Source organism: Abramis brama (genome assembly GCF_963993115.1).
Source record: "Abramis brama genome assembly, chromosome: 10".
NCBI classification, from domain to species: Eukaryota; Metazoa; Chordata; class Actinopteri; order Cypriniformes; family Leuciscidae; genus Abramis; species Abramis brama.
Window position 1 is genome coordinate 43049062 of NC_139972.1, and position 11160 is coordinate 43060221.

The 11160-nt window shown below is 39.1% G+C and overlaps 1 long non-coding RNA gene across 3 annotated transcripts; it reads right to left on the minus strand.

Annotated features, from left to right (window-relative positions):
- Positions 1 to 2873: 2873 nt before the first annotated feature.
- LOC311091648 lies at positions 2874 to 8024 on the minus strand. 3 transcript variants are annotated; one of them, XR_014608140.1, is made up of 6 exons: positions 7758 to 8024; positions 7177 to 7268; positions 6702 to 6773; positions 6399 to 6495; positions 5372 to 5514; positions 2874 to 2974 (listed from the first exon to the last, which is right to left on the minus strand). It is a non-coding gene; the product is annotated as an uncharacterized lncRNA (long non-coding RNA). The 3 variants fall into 3 exon arrangements; XR_014608138.1 differs by lacking the exon at positions 6702 to 6773; XR_014608139.1 differs by lacking the exon at positions 6702 to 6773 and having other exon boundaries at positions 5367 to 5514.
- Positions 8025 to 11160: the final 3136 nt, after the last annotated feature.

The following is an 11160-nucleotide window of genomic DNA, read 5'->3' on the forward strand; positions in this document are numbered from 1 at the left end:
TGAACTACCACTTAAATCTGTGTGCTATTACTTACTAATTCGTTAATCAGAGTTACTTGTTAGTTAATTGTAGTTACTAGATTGTTAATATTGTGTTACTCATTTGTTCCTGTGTAGTTATTCATTAACGAAGGATCCGTATTTTAAAGTGTTACCGGAAGTTTTTAAGCGAAAAAACCCAGCAACGGGGGGAGGACCATCTCCTAAATTGAAAAGGACAACGGAAATGATCATTGAAATATACGGAGACGAATCTCCGATGTTTTGGGGAATCCCCGGGGGGAGGACCATCTCCTAAATTGAAAAGGACAACGGAAATGATCATTGAAATATACGGAGACGAATCTCCGATGTTTTGGGGAATCCCCGGGGGGAGGCCGCTAAAGCGGAGTATCCGGGCGGACGTTACCCACAGCGGGGGAATATACACAGCCTCATAATGACCGCTGTCACATCAACTCGCTTGGACAGTCTCGTGAGTAGGCTAATAATGTTTTGATGGTGAATGTTTTTGCTTCATTTTAAACAATGTAGGCTACTGCTGTTTAAGATTGAGTAACACTTATTATCTTATAGTTGACTGCGAGGTGACACTAACATTGGTCTCTCAAAATGACGAAGCGCCTGTTACAAGCCTGGATGACCAAACAACACAAAGTGAAGGTAAAACTATGCTTTCAATCTTTCAGCTTAGTTAGCCCTCTATTATTCCTTACAACAATGTTTTAAGTTTAAAACAGATTAACAGTGTTTAAGTAAGCAATAATGTACAAGCGGCTGTGCTGTATTGTGAGTCACGGCTGAAGGCACGACGCGAAGCGAACTTATTCACTAGCATCAAGTACTTTATTGCTTTTATAAAACGGTTACGACAAAATACAAATATTATAAAATGCAATAAGTGGACACAGGTAAGGGGAAATCACTTGTAATACCATGTAGTGATGTCCAATAGTTGCTGCAGGACAGTGTTTTCATATATAATCAAAGACTACGTGATAAAGACAATTTAGCCGGTTCAAATCATGTTTCACTAAAAAAATTTGTGTTCATAGCCTGACACACACACACACACACACACACACACACACACACACACACACACACACACAGGCATATGTGGTTTATGATCCACTGTGTTTTTTCAGTGGTTTATGGGGACCCACCTTTCCCATTATCCAATAAAGATAAAAGTTATATCAAAAATTTTCATTTGGTCTACAGAAGACAAATCTCACTTCAAAAACTTAATTTCATTTTTATAACATAGGCTACATATAATAAATATGTGACATTTTACAGGGTTATGGGGACAAAACCACATTGTGGTTAATGAGGACAATAGTGTTTATGAGGTCTCTATACATACAACACACAGATCGAGTTAATTGATGGTTTATGGGGACAATAGTGTTTATGAGGTCTCTATACATACAACACACAGATCGAGTTAATTGATGGTTTATGAGGACAATAGTGTTTATGAGGTCTCTATACATACAACACACAGATCGAGTTAATTGATGGTTTATGGGGACAATAGTGTTTATGAGGTCTCTATACATACAACACACAGATCGAGTTAATTGATGGTTTATGAGGACAATAGTGTTTATGAGGTCTCTATACATACAACACACAGATCAAGTTAATTGTATATGGGAACACAAACAGTGAATTATGTCATTTACTTCCCAGATAGCACACGTACGTCGGGCCGACGTTGGCCCGATGCACAAAGTTCCATCGGCACGATGTCGCTCAGAGATCGTTTGCTCATCGGCAATATGTCGCCTCGACGTCGGCCTTTGATCGCAAATGATCTCCGGCCGATGTTTGAACGATGCAAAGCTGTAAATCTTTTGGCAGCTCTGCATGGGTTTTATAGGACCTTTATTTATATAGGTCGGACCTTTCGGGCTACTCCTTACATTAGACACCATGCGCTGCTTTCATTGACGCACGCACTTAACACAGCATGCACGCACACGCACACACACACATACAGAGCGGAGATCGCGCTGCAACACTCACTCAGCAGCACATAAACTGTAGTCAACATTGCCCCGAGACTTAAATTGATAAAATAGCTTTGATACTGAACACATGCAACTTTCATCCCTCTTAATGGCCATATTCAAGAAAAAAAGTGGAGTAGTTTTACACTTCCATCTTACCTCGCACTCTTTCAACGTTAAACTGCTGGAATACATGCTCTGCTTCTGTGAACAGTAAACACCGCCTTCTATGATTTGATTGGCTATCTATTTGGATGGTCGCTGTAAGGTAGACCAGCCTAAACTGTAACTTTTAAACCTTTTTGCCATCCTAAAAACAGAGCAGAGCAAGAATTTCCAATATTGAATTTCCAGTTTGGCCATTTCTAACTATTGACATACTATTGTTATTATTGACGTATAATTATACACTGCAAAAAATGTTTTTCTTACTTAGTATTTTTGTGTTGTTTCTAAAGCTAAATTATCTGCCAGTGGGGTAAGAAAAATAATCTTGTTTTCCAATAGAATAAAGATTATTTTTCATACCCCACTGGCAAATAATTTAGATTGTTTTAAGCAAAAATTACTTAAATTACTTTCTGTTTATCTGAAAACAAAATAGAATTTCTTATGTCATTTTACTTCTCTAGTAAATGCTTCTTGATTTAAGAATTTTTAGATATTTGGACTGGAAACAACACAAAAATACTAAGTAAGAAAAGCATTTTTTTTGCAGTGTAGGACTTGTCCCCCTCAATGTCTATGAACATATATACAGCCCTGGAGTTACTTGACTATCCAATATGAAAAAAGTAGGCTCTACTGACATTGAAAAATATCAATAACTGTCTCTAGTATAATGAACAGACACAATTCAAGTTAAGACATTTTAATGACACCAGAAAGAACTCGAGGAGAAAAGGGATCAAAAGGGTTCCTCAGCAACAATGTAGAGAAGGATTCTTCCTGGCAACCTGTAACAGAGTGAAAAATATTGAGAAAAAGCAGTTAGGACTAAAGCTAAGAATTGTCATTACACTGGATAATATAATTAAAAATCTAACAATCAAAGGTACATCAGCTGGCAAACCATTTAATAGTTTAATAGGTTTAATAGTTTATTTAAAGGGAATGATTGTGGTGGGTAGTTTGCTCAAACTATGGCAGCGATACAGCGAATAGTTGTTCTAAAAGACGGCGCCGTCCGCGGAGCGCTTTCAAAGGCCAGTGAAAGCATACTTTCAGTTAAGTTGTAAGTAGATGCTAACTGTTTCTCATGGGTTCGTATGGTATTTTAAACATTTACAGGGGTAAGTCTGTGATTTTATTGCCATCCGAATCCATAATGTCAGTGTTTTTTCTCACCCAACCCGCGTACATTTCTTAATTTCTTTTATAAAGAACACCTCTTTCTCACATAACGCAGTGAAGCAGCCCCTGCACGAGTGAATAATTGATTCTCGAGCCATCGATATCAGCAGATTCAGCAGCATCGCCACGGGCAGCACTGGGTAACGTCACACGTAAGAAGGAATATCTTTAGCAGCTTTCTAAGGTATGGTTCGGGGAACACGCCTATAAATGTTATACCTTTAGTTAAGTTATACCTTAAAGGGATAGTTCACTTTGAAATTAAATTTTGGTATGTTTTAGCTTACCTGAAGGGCATCCAAGATGTAGGTGTCTTTTTTTCCGCAGTAGTTTTAATTTGATATTTTTAGGTCCAACCGTTCTTGTCTGTCAGTCATTTCATGCAGGTTTATGGATCCTTTCTCAAAGAGCATGCACAAAGTCCAAATTAAAACAATTTCCCATCGTCCAAATGAAACAATTCCCCATCGTAAGTACACTTTGATGGCCTAAGACACGAAACGAGCGGTTTGTGTGAGAAAACGAACAGTATTTATATTGTTGTTACCTCTTGAACAAAGCCGCGTCCAACTGATCTGACGGCGCGGGCGGGTATAGATATATACACTGATGTCGCCTTGGCTACGGTTTCGTTCCAATGAACTGCAATAGCGAAGGCGACATCTAGTGTATAGATACCGCTCGTTTCGTGTCTTAGGCCATCAAAGTGTACTTACGATGGGGAATTGTTTCATTTGGACGATGGGAAATTGTTTTAATTTGGACTTTGTGCATGCTCTTTGAGAAAGGATCCATAAACCTGCATGAAATGACTGACAGACAAGAACGGTTGGACCTAAAAATATCAAAATTGAAACTACTGCGGAAAAAAAGACACCTACATCTTGGATGCCCTTCAGGTAAGCTAAAACATACCAAAATTTAATTTCAAAGTGAACTATCCCTTTAAGAGTCTTCGTAGCACGCTAAGAGACAACGTTATCGGGAAACCCAGCCCAGGTGTTTATGAATGAGACACTGAATAAATTGGTTTTAAAAGTGTTTAAATTAATGATTCAATTGAGTATATTTTTTTTTAATAGACTGGAACATGTTATTCTGATGTATGTTATCGTGATCTCCATTTTAAACAAAACAAAAACGATTTTAAACCAAATAGATTCTCAGTTTATCCTGAATTAGGGGCCGTTCACATATCGCGTCTAAAAATGTGTGGAAAGTGCTCTCTCCTTTCTACAAGCACTTGCGCTCCCGTGGCGTCTGTCGTTGCTATGCAACCATGAACTGCGCTCTCCATGATGACGAGGAAGTATCAGCAAAGGATTAATTGATTTCTAGCCCTTGCATTAGCTTACTACTACTACTAAATATACTACTAGATATATTTATGGAGATGGGAAATAAAAACTCGCCCTGTACAGCTATGATCAGCTGTTCAGCCGAGTTTTCCATGTTGTTACGGAAAGGCCAAAGCTGATCGGTTAGTTTTTGTCACATGACCTGCGGTGCGCTTGTGGCATTCTGAAAAGTTGAGATGTTTTCATCTCGCTGTGGAAAAACGAGCACGCTGCATCGCATGCGCGTCACTTCTATTATGGTATTACCGGTGTTGTCACACTTTGACTACCTGGTGGGGAAATATCCGAACGTATGACTTACAGAAGGTACAATTAACTAAGAACGTTTCGGGAAACACGTATTAACGATAAGGTACAGCTTAAGGTATAACTTAGGAACGACGTAGCGTTATGAGGGTTTCGGGAAATCCAGCCATTATCATAATTAATAACGTGTTTCCTGAAACGTTCTTAGTGTTGCGCTTTTATTGAGCAGGTCATGCAATAACATAAATTAGTTATTTACACCAATAATGTGATGCGGATGCTGGGCAATCTGGTGAGTTTTGGAGGTGGAGCATTGAAGAGAGGGGTGTGTTTGTTTGGGTTCATTCCAAATATCAACAGTGTCCAACAGCGTTTTTGAAATATCGCTTACCCCACCTTAATATCTGGCAGTTTTGTGTCCATCTATAGTTGCCATCATCTGAAGTCTTCGTGAGTGTTTGCATCATCTGAAGTCTTCACAAGTGAGGCTGGATCCACACTGGATCTCGCTGTAATCTCTAGTGAACTTGCTGAGCATCCTGAGATAGAAACAGTGAAGCAACAGGAGAAAGATTAGCATAGCTGCAGTTCATATTATTTCAGGCAAAAGATGATCATGTGCACTTTTTACTATTTCATCACATATTAACTGTAAAACAAGATTATGAGATGTGTTAATTGAATGCTTGGCTAAAGAGTTGTGTCTTTAGTCTAGATTTAAATTGGGAGAGTATGTCTGAGCCCCGAACATTATCAGGAAGGTTATTTATGAAAGTAAAAAAGTAGCAAAACTCGAGAGCATAAAGATGTGAATTTGAGAACTTGTCCCCTGTAAAATACAAGTCCAAAGTTGAATTTAGAGATTTGCACTCGCAGAACGTGACTTAACGCATAGACAGTGATATTAAAATAAATAAATGATAATTCTGTAAAACCATAATAATTAAAAAAGACTACTATGTACAGTTAAGCGTTTTCCTCACATAGAAAACTGGTAGAAAACCACTTTATGAGGTTTTTTAACAGTAATATGAGTTCCCCTAGCCTGCCTATGGTCCCCCAGTGGCTAGAAATTGTGATAGGTGTAAACCAAGCCCTGGGTATCCTGCTACGCCTTTGAGAAAATGAAAGCCGGTAATAATCATAAATGTTTCTTGAGCGTCAAATCATCATATTAGAATGATTTCTGAAGGATCATATGAAGCTGTGATGCTGAAAATTCAGTTTTGATCACAGGAATTAATTACATTTTACAATATATTCACATAGAAAACAGTTATTTAAAATTTGTTATATTATTTCACAATATTATTGTTTTGAATGCTGTCTTGGTGAACATAAGAGACTTCTTTCAAAACATAATTTTTTTACCAACACAACTAGTGTATGTTTGACATTAGTGTATGTTTGAAGTTTTACTTACTAATCATATGGTTCATAGCGCCTTAGAGATGATGATCCGAGATGATGATCCACCCAACTCTGCTACGGTGGAGGCCAGGGCATCAACATTGAAGGATCTAGAAACACAACAAACCATTTGTCACAGAGCCAACAATATTATTATATAATGCCAGGTTTATTACAAGTAAGAAGCTATAGCTAAGCTATATTATTATATATTATATTATATTAAGCTATATTATATATAAGCTACAGCAGAAGGGAAATGCTTTTCTGAGATGAGTTTCTGAATCTATTTGACCTGCATCTGGGCATGGAGTACCTATGGCCTGAGGGAAGTAGCTTGAACTGGCAGGACAAAGGATGACTAGGGTCAGCTGCCCTCTTTGCCACTCTGTTGGAGTAAATGTGTGAGAGAGGGGGAAAGATTGCCTGCAATCTTGCTACACGTCCTAACAATACTCTCTAATCGATTTTTTGGTTTTTTGTAGACAAGGAACCAAACCAGCAGATAAAACAGAAGGTTAAAACAGACTCAATAAAACAAGAATAAAACATTCTCATCAAAGTGGGGTCAATGTTAAAATTCCTGTCTACGGTAAAAATGCATTTGCTGCTGGGCTTTGGCACAAACAGCATCAGTGTGTGATTCAAAACATAGCTTACTATCCATTATTGTGCCAAGGTACTTGTATTCTTGTATCTCAATAGGTTGGCCATCAATGATAGTGAGGGGAAAAGGGGGGGGCTCTGTTTCCTAAAATCAATAATTAATTCTTTAGTTTTGGATTTCCTACCTGTATTTCCTACTTCTCCGGCAGCAGCTTTCTTCAGAAATGTTGAAGTCGTGGAGCTTTAATTCCCTCTGTTATGGGTTATTTTGTTGCTGCTGAAATCACAGAACATTTTTTTTATCAATATTTGTTTACCATTGAGCTAGTTTCAACCAATTTCCTCACTCCATGTAAGTGACGTCACCGATTAGGCCTATACGTTTATGTTTACGTTTGTGTAAAATAAATTAGCTCACTTCCAGGTAAAACCTTTACAAAAACCTCTCATATACACATAATAGGCGATTAAAAGCCCAAACTTTCATAAACAAAAGCTCAACCGAGTTAACATTAACTTAGCTTAACTTAGCTTAACTTAACGTAGCTGCTAACTTACCTCTTCTGAAAACGGTTGAGATGCTAACGGACTTTTTCCGAAGACACAAAACCATGTCTATAAAAGTAATTATTCAACATAAGCGTATCAATTACAAGTAAGAGAAGTGTCAAGAACAGTTGTGTGTATTATCCGTGTGATATTGGAGATTAATATCACCTGAAAGCAGTGAAAACAACAGCGAGAGAGAGGGAGATTTCCTGCTTACCAGTCGCAGTGGTCCCGCGGCGTTTCCATGGCAACTCTGCGCCGCGGCCGCTCCAGTGTTTGAAAGGGACTTGAAAGTTCACGCGCACAACGCGACATCGGCCTCCCGTATAGTGGGCCGACCTAAAGCCGACGTAACGGAGCTGGGAAATAGAGCACTGACTGACAAGAGATCTGTCTACACCAGGCCGACGCCTTTGCGATGTTATAGGGAGGAAGGCCGACGCTCGATGTTGGGCCAACGTCGGCCCGACGTACGTGTGCTATCTGGGTTTCAACAGGGAGTGGCCGATTTTTAATGCAAGACTTGGAGTCTTATAGGTGTTATTGTTCTTATCAAACCCTGCAGTTTTCTTCACAGCCTCAATCACATTCAGGAAATTTGATGGTTTAACCGCATCCTCTAAAGTTAGGACTGGAGACCTCTTGCGCATTGTCTGTAGAAATCGGCCAAGCTGGCGGATTTTTTGCCGAATATAGTCGTGTTTTGAGGGATCATGTCCATGTTTACGGTAAAGGGACTCTGCAAATCTTAAAAGGCAAAAGTCATTGCGAACAAGTGCAGCAATTTCATCATTGTGCATGCGGCTTAACATCTTAAGCACCCCTTCTTCAACACGCTTGAACATGTTGATTTGGCTACCGATGCTAAGCCAAGTATTCTCTTCCTGCCTTGGTGCTCATTGTCCGTTGGTCTTGAAGGGCACCTTCTCATGTGTCTCCATAGCTCTGCTCTCAAAAACATGCCCTTACGAATGCGTTGTTGTCTTTGGAGCTCTATCGATTTGATTTATAATTCTTGATTTTTCCCTTTAAACTCACTTACAACGAACATTTTCTACTTTTCCTCACTGAGAAGCACTACTGCTCAAACCTCAGTTACAACGCGGACTGTTGAGCAGACGCGTCTCTAGCCTATTAGTGATCCAACGCCGGATACTCTTATAGGTTACGTCCGTGGATCACGGCTGAACGCGTCTTCTCCACACTCACTTACAAACAAACATGGCGAATATATCAGATGTAAGTAGTCTACCTCTTGGTGCAGGTGAAGATACATTTGAGCTGCACGCGTTGCAGTCTGAGCTGGAAGCTGTTGAGAAACAGATCCACAACCTTTTAGTGAGACAGGCCGAGCTGATAGACCGGCGGTTAGCTCTTGAAACATCACGCGCCGATGCACACAAATCAGTGATTAACGTTACTAACCCGCTGACTCCGACCTCATCTACTCCGTGCGTTACTCAGCATCGGTCCCGAGCGCCGAGGTCGCGATCAGCCATGGTCTCGTTCACTCCGGCTCCATCACGCCACCATGAAGCCTGGATGGTTCCGCAGCGGAAGACGCGAGTCAGGTCTAGACCAAGAAGACTCTCTCCGACCCTCCCGGTTTTCGAGTTATCCACACAAAATCGCTTCTCCCCTCTTTGCGAAACCGAACGCGATGCTGTGATCATCGGTGATTCCATCGTTCGGCACGTACATGCTACGTTAAGTAAAAGTAAGGTGCACAGTCACTGCTTTCCTGGTGCTCGTGTTTCTGAAATCGCTGCTCGCGTTCCTGAGATTCTGAACGGTGACGAGCGCGTCGGAACTGTGGTCTTGCACGCGGGAGTGAACGACATCAGGCTGCGACAGACAGAGGTTCTGAAGAAAGACTTCAGGAATCTGATCGATACGGTACGCAGTACATTATGGAGGCAGATTAGTCTTAAATATAAATCACGCAAAAAACATGATTCACAAATGCGTAGACAATTTCACATGCATGAAACCTAATTCACGTACACACAAAAAAAATCCACGTGCGTGAAAAAAAATATATATTCACAAAAAGCAATTCACATGCGCAAAATAAAATTATATACTCATAAAATACATTTCACAAATGCAAAACACAATTCGTAGATATACAACTGTGCACAAAAACCTTTGAATGTTTAAAATGTACGAGTGTATCCTTGCATTTGAATGTGCAAATCGTCATTCACGTACGAATCGCCTTAGATATGTGTGTGTGTGTGTTTTTGAGACTTTCCTGGCAGCATAACACTCGTAACACAGAGCAGTCGTACTCTTTAGCCAATCAGATTTAAGCTTATCAATCGACCAATCAGTATCACGTGAGGGCGGGCCTACCTACATGTTACGTCATCAGCTTTCGACCAGTTCATGGCTGAGCAGAGGTAAGTGCAGTTAATCGTTCATTTCTGTGTTTAGAAGTTAGAGATCAGTTGAAGCAATAGTTTATTAACTGCTGTTTAGTCCACATGTGAATATAAACATTTATTTTTAGTATTGATGGATTTTCATGTCCTGTCCACCACACATTCAACTGATGATAATGTATGTAATGACGTGCATATATAGGAGACATGTTTTGATCTGCATATATTATGTAGTTTTATTGTTTCAGATTTCCAAGACAGATGATGTATGAAGTTGCAGACAACCAGTACTGTGATCTTACCATTTCTGTAATTCTTTGAAAACAGTCATGTTGCAAGCCATCCATTTTGACAGTTGTTTCAACAAGTGGTTGAAAGTGATGCATTGTTACTGTATTAATTTGTCTCCTGCGGACTATATGTACACGCTTTAGGAATAAAGCCTTGCTATGCATGCATTATTAAATGTTCTTGTCAGAATTAAAAGATTCAGACATAGTTCAATTTGATGTACACGTTTTATTAATTTGAAAGTTTCCGAATCCTTTGGGAATAAAATATATAAAATGACTTGATCATGATTAATGTTCCTGTTACATATGAAGATCATGAACTGACAGTCTTAAGTGTGAAGCACAATATTCAGTAGAGAGAAATATACGTCTCTTCAGGAGTTGTGAGATCCAGTCAGAGTCTACTTTGCTTTATAAGTATATAAATATAAGTGCAATACATCAAGTGAAAAGTTAAAAAATGAATTGTGTTCAGTCCGGTCATCAGTAGACCTCTCTGTTAGGACATATAAGATTTTGTCCTGATATTTAAAGCACTAAAACCCTATAGTACAAGAGGTGCAGACAGAGGATGTGGGAAATTAAGTGATGGTATTTGAATAGAGTTTACTGAGTAATCTTAGTCGCATAATCTTAATTGCCTCTCTATGATAAGTACCTTTGTCTTATCAGCATAAAATCAGATTTGCCTATTTTACTAGGCAAAGTAAAATTAATGCTTCACAATATTGTCCTGTGAGACCTTAAGATGACAATAAAAAACCTTATTTAAAAACCTTGAGATTACAATACAGCATAAGGAAATGCATGTTGAATATATTGGTAACACTCTACAATAAGGTACAACAACTAAGTTAACATTAGTTCATGTATTAAATAACCATGAGCAAAACATTTGTTGCTGTGTTTGTTAATCTTTGTTAACGTTAGTTAAAAATACAGC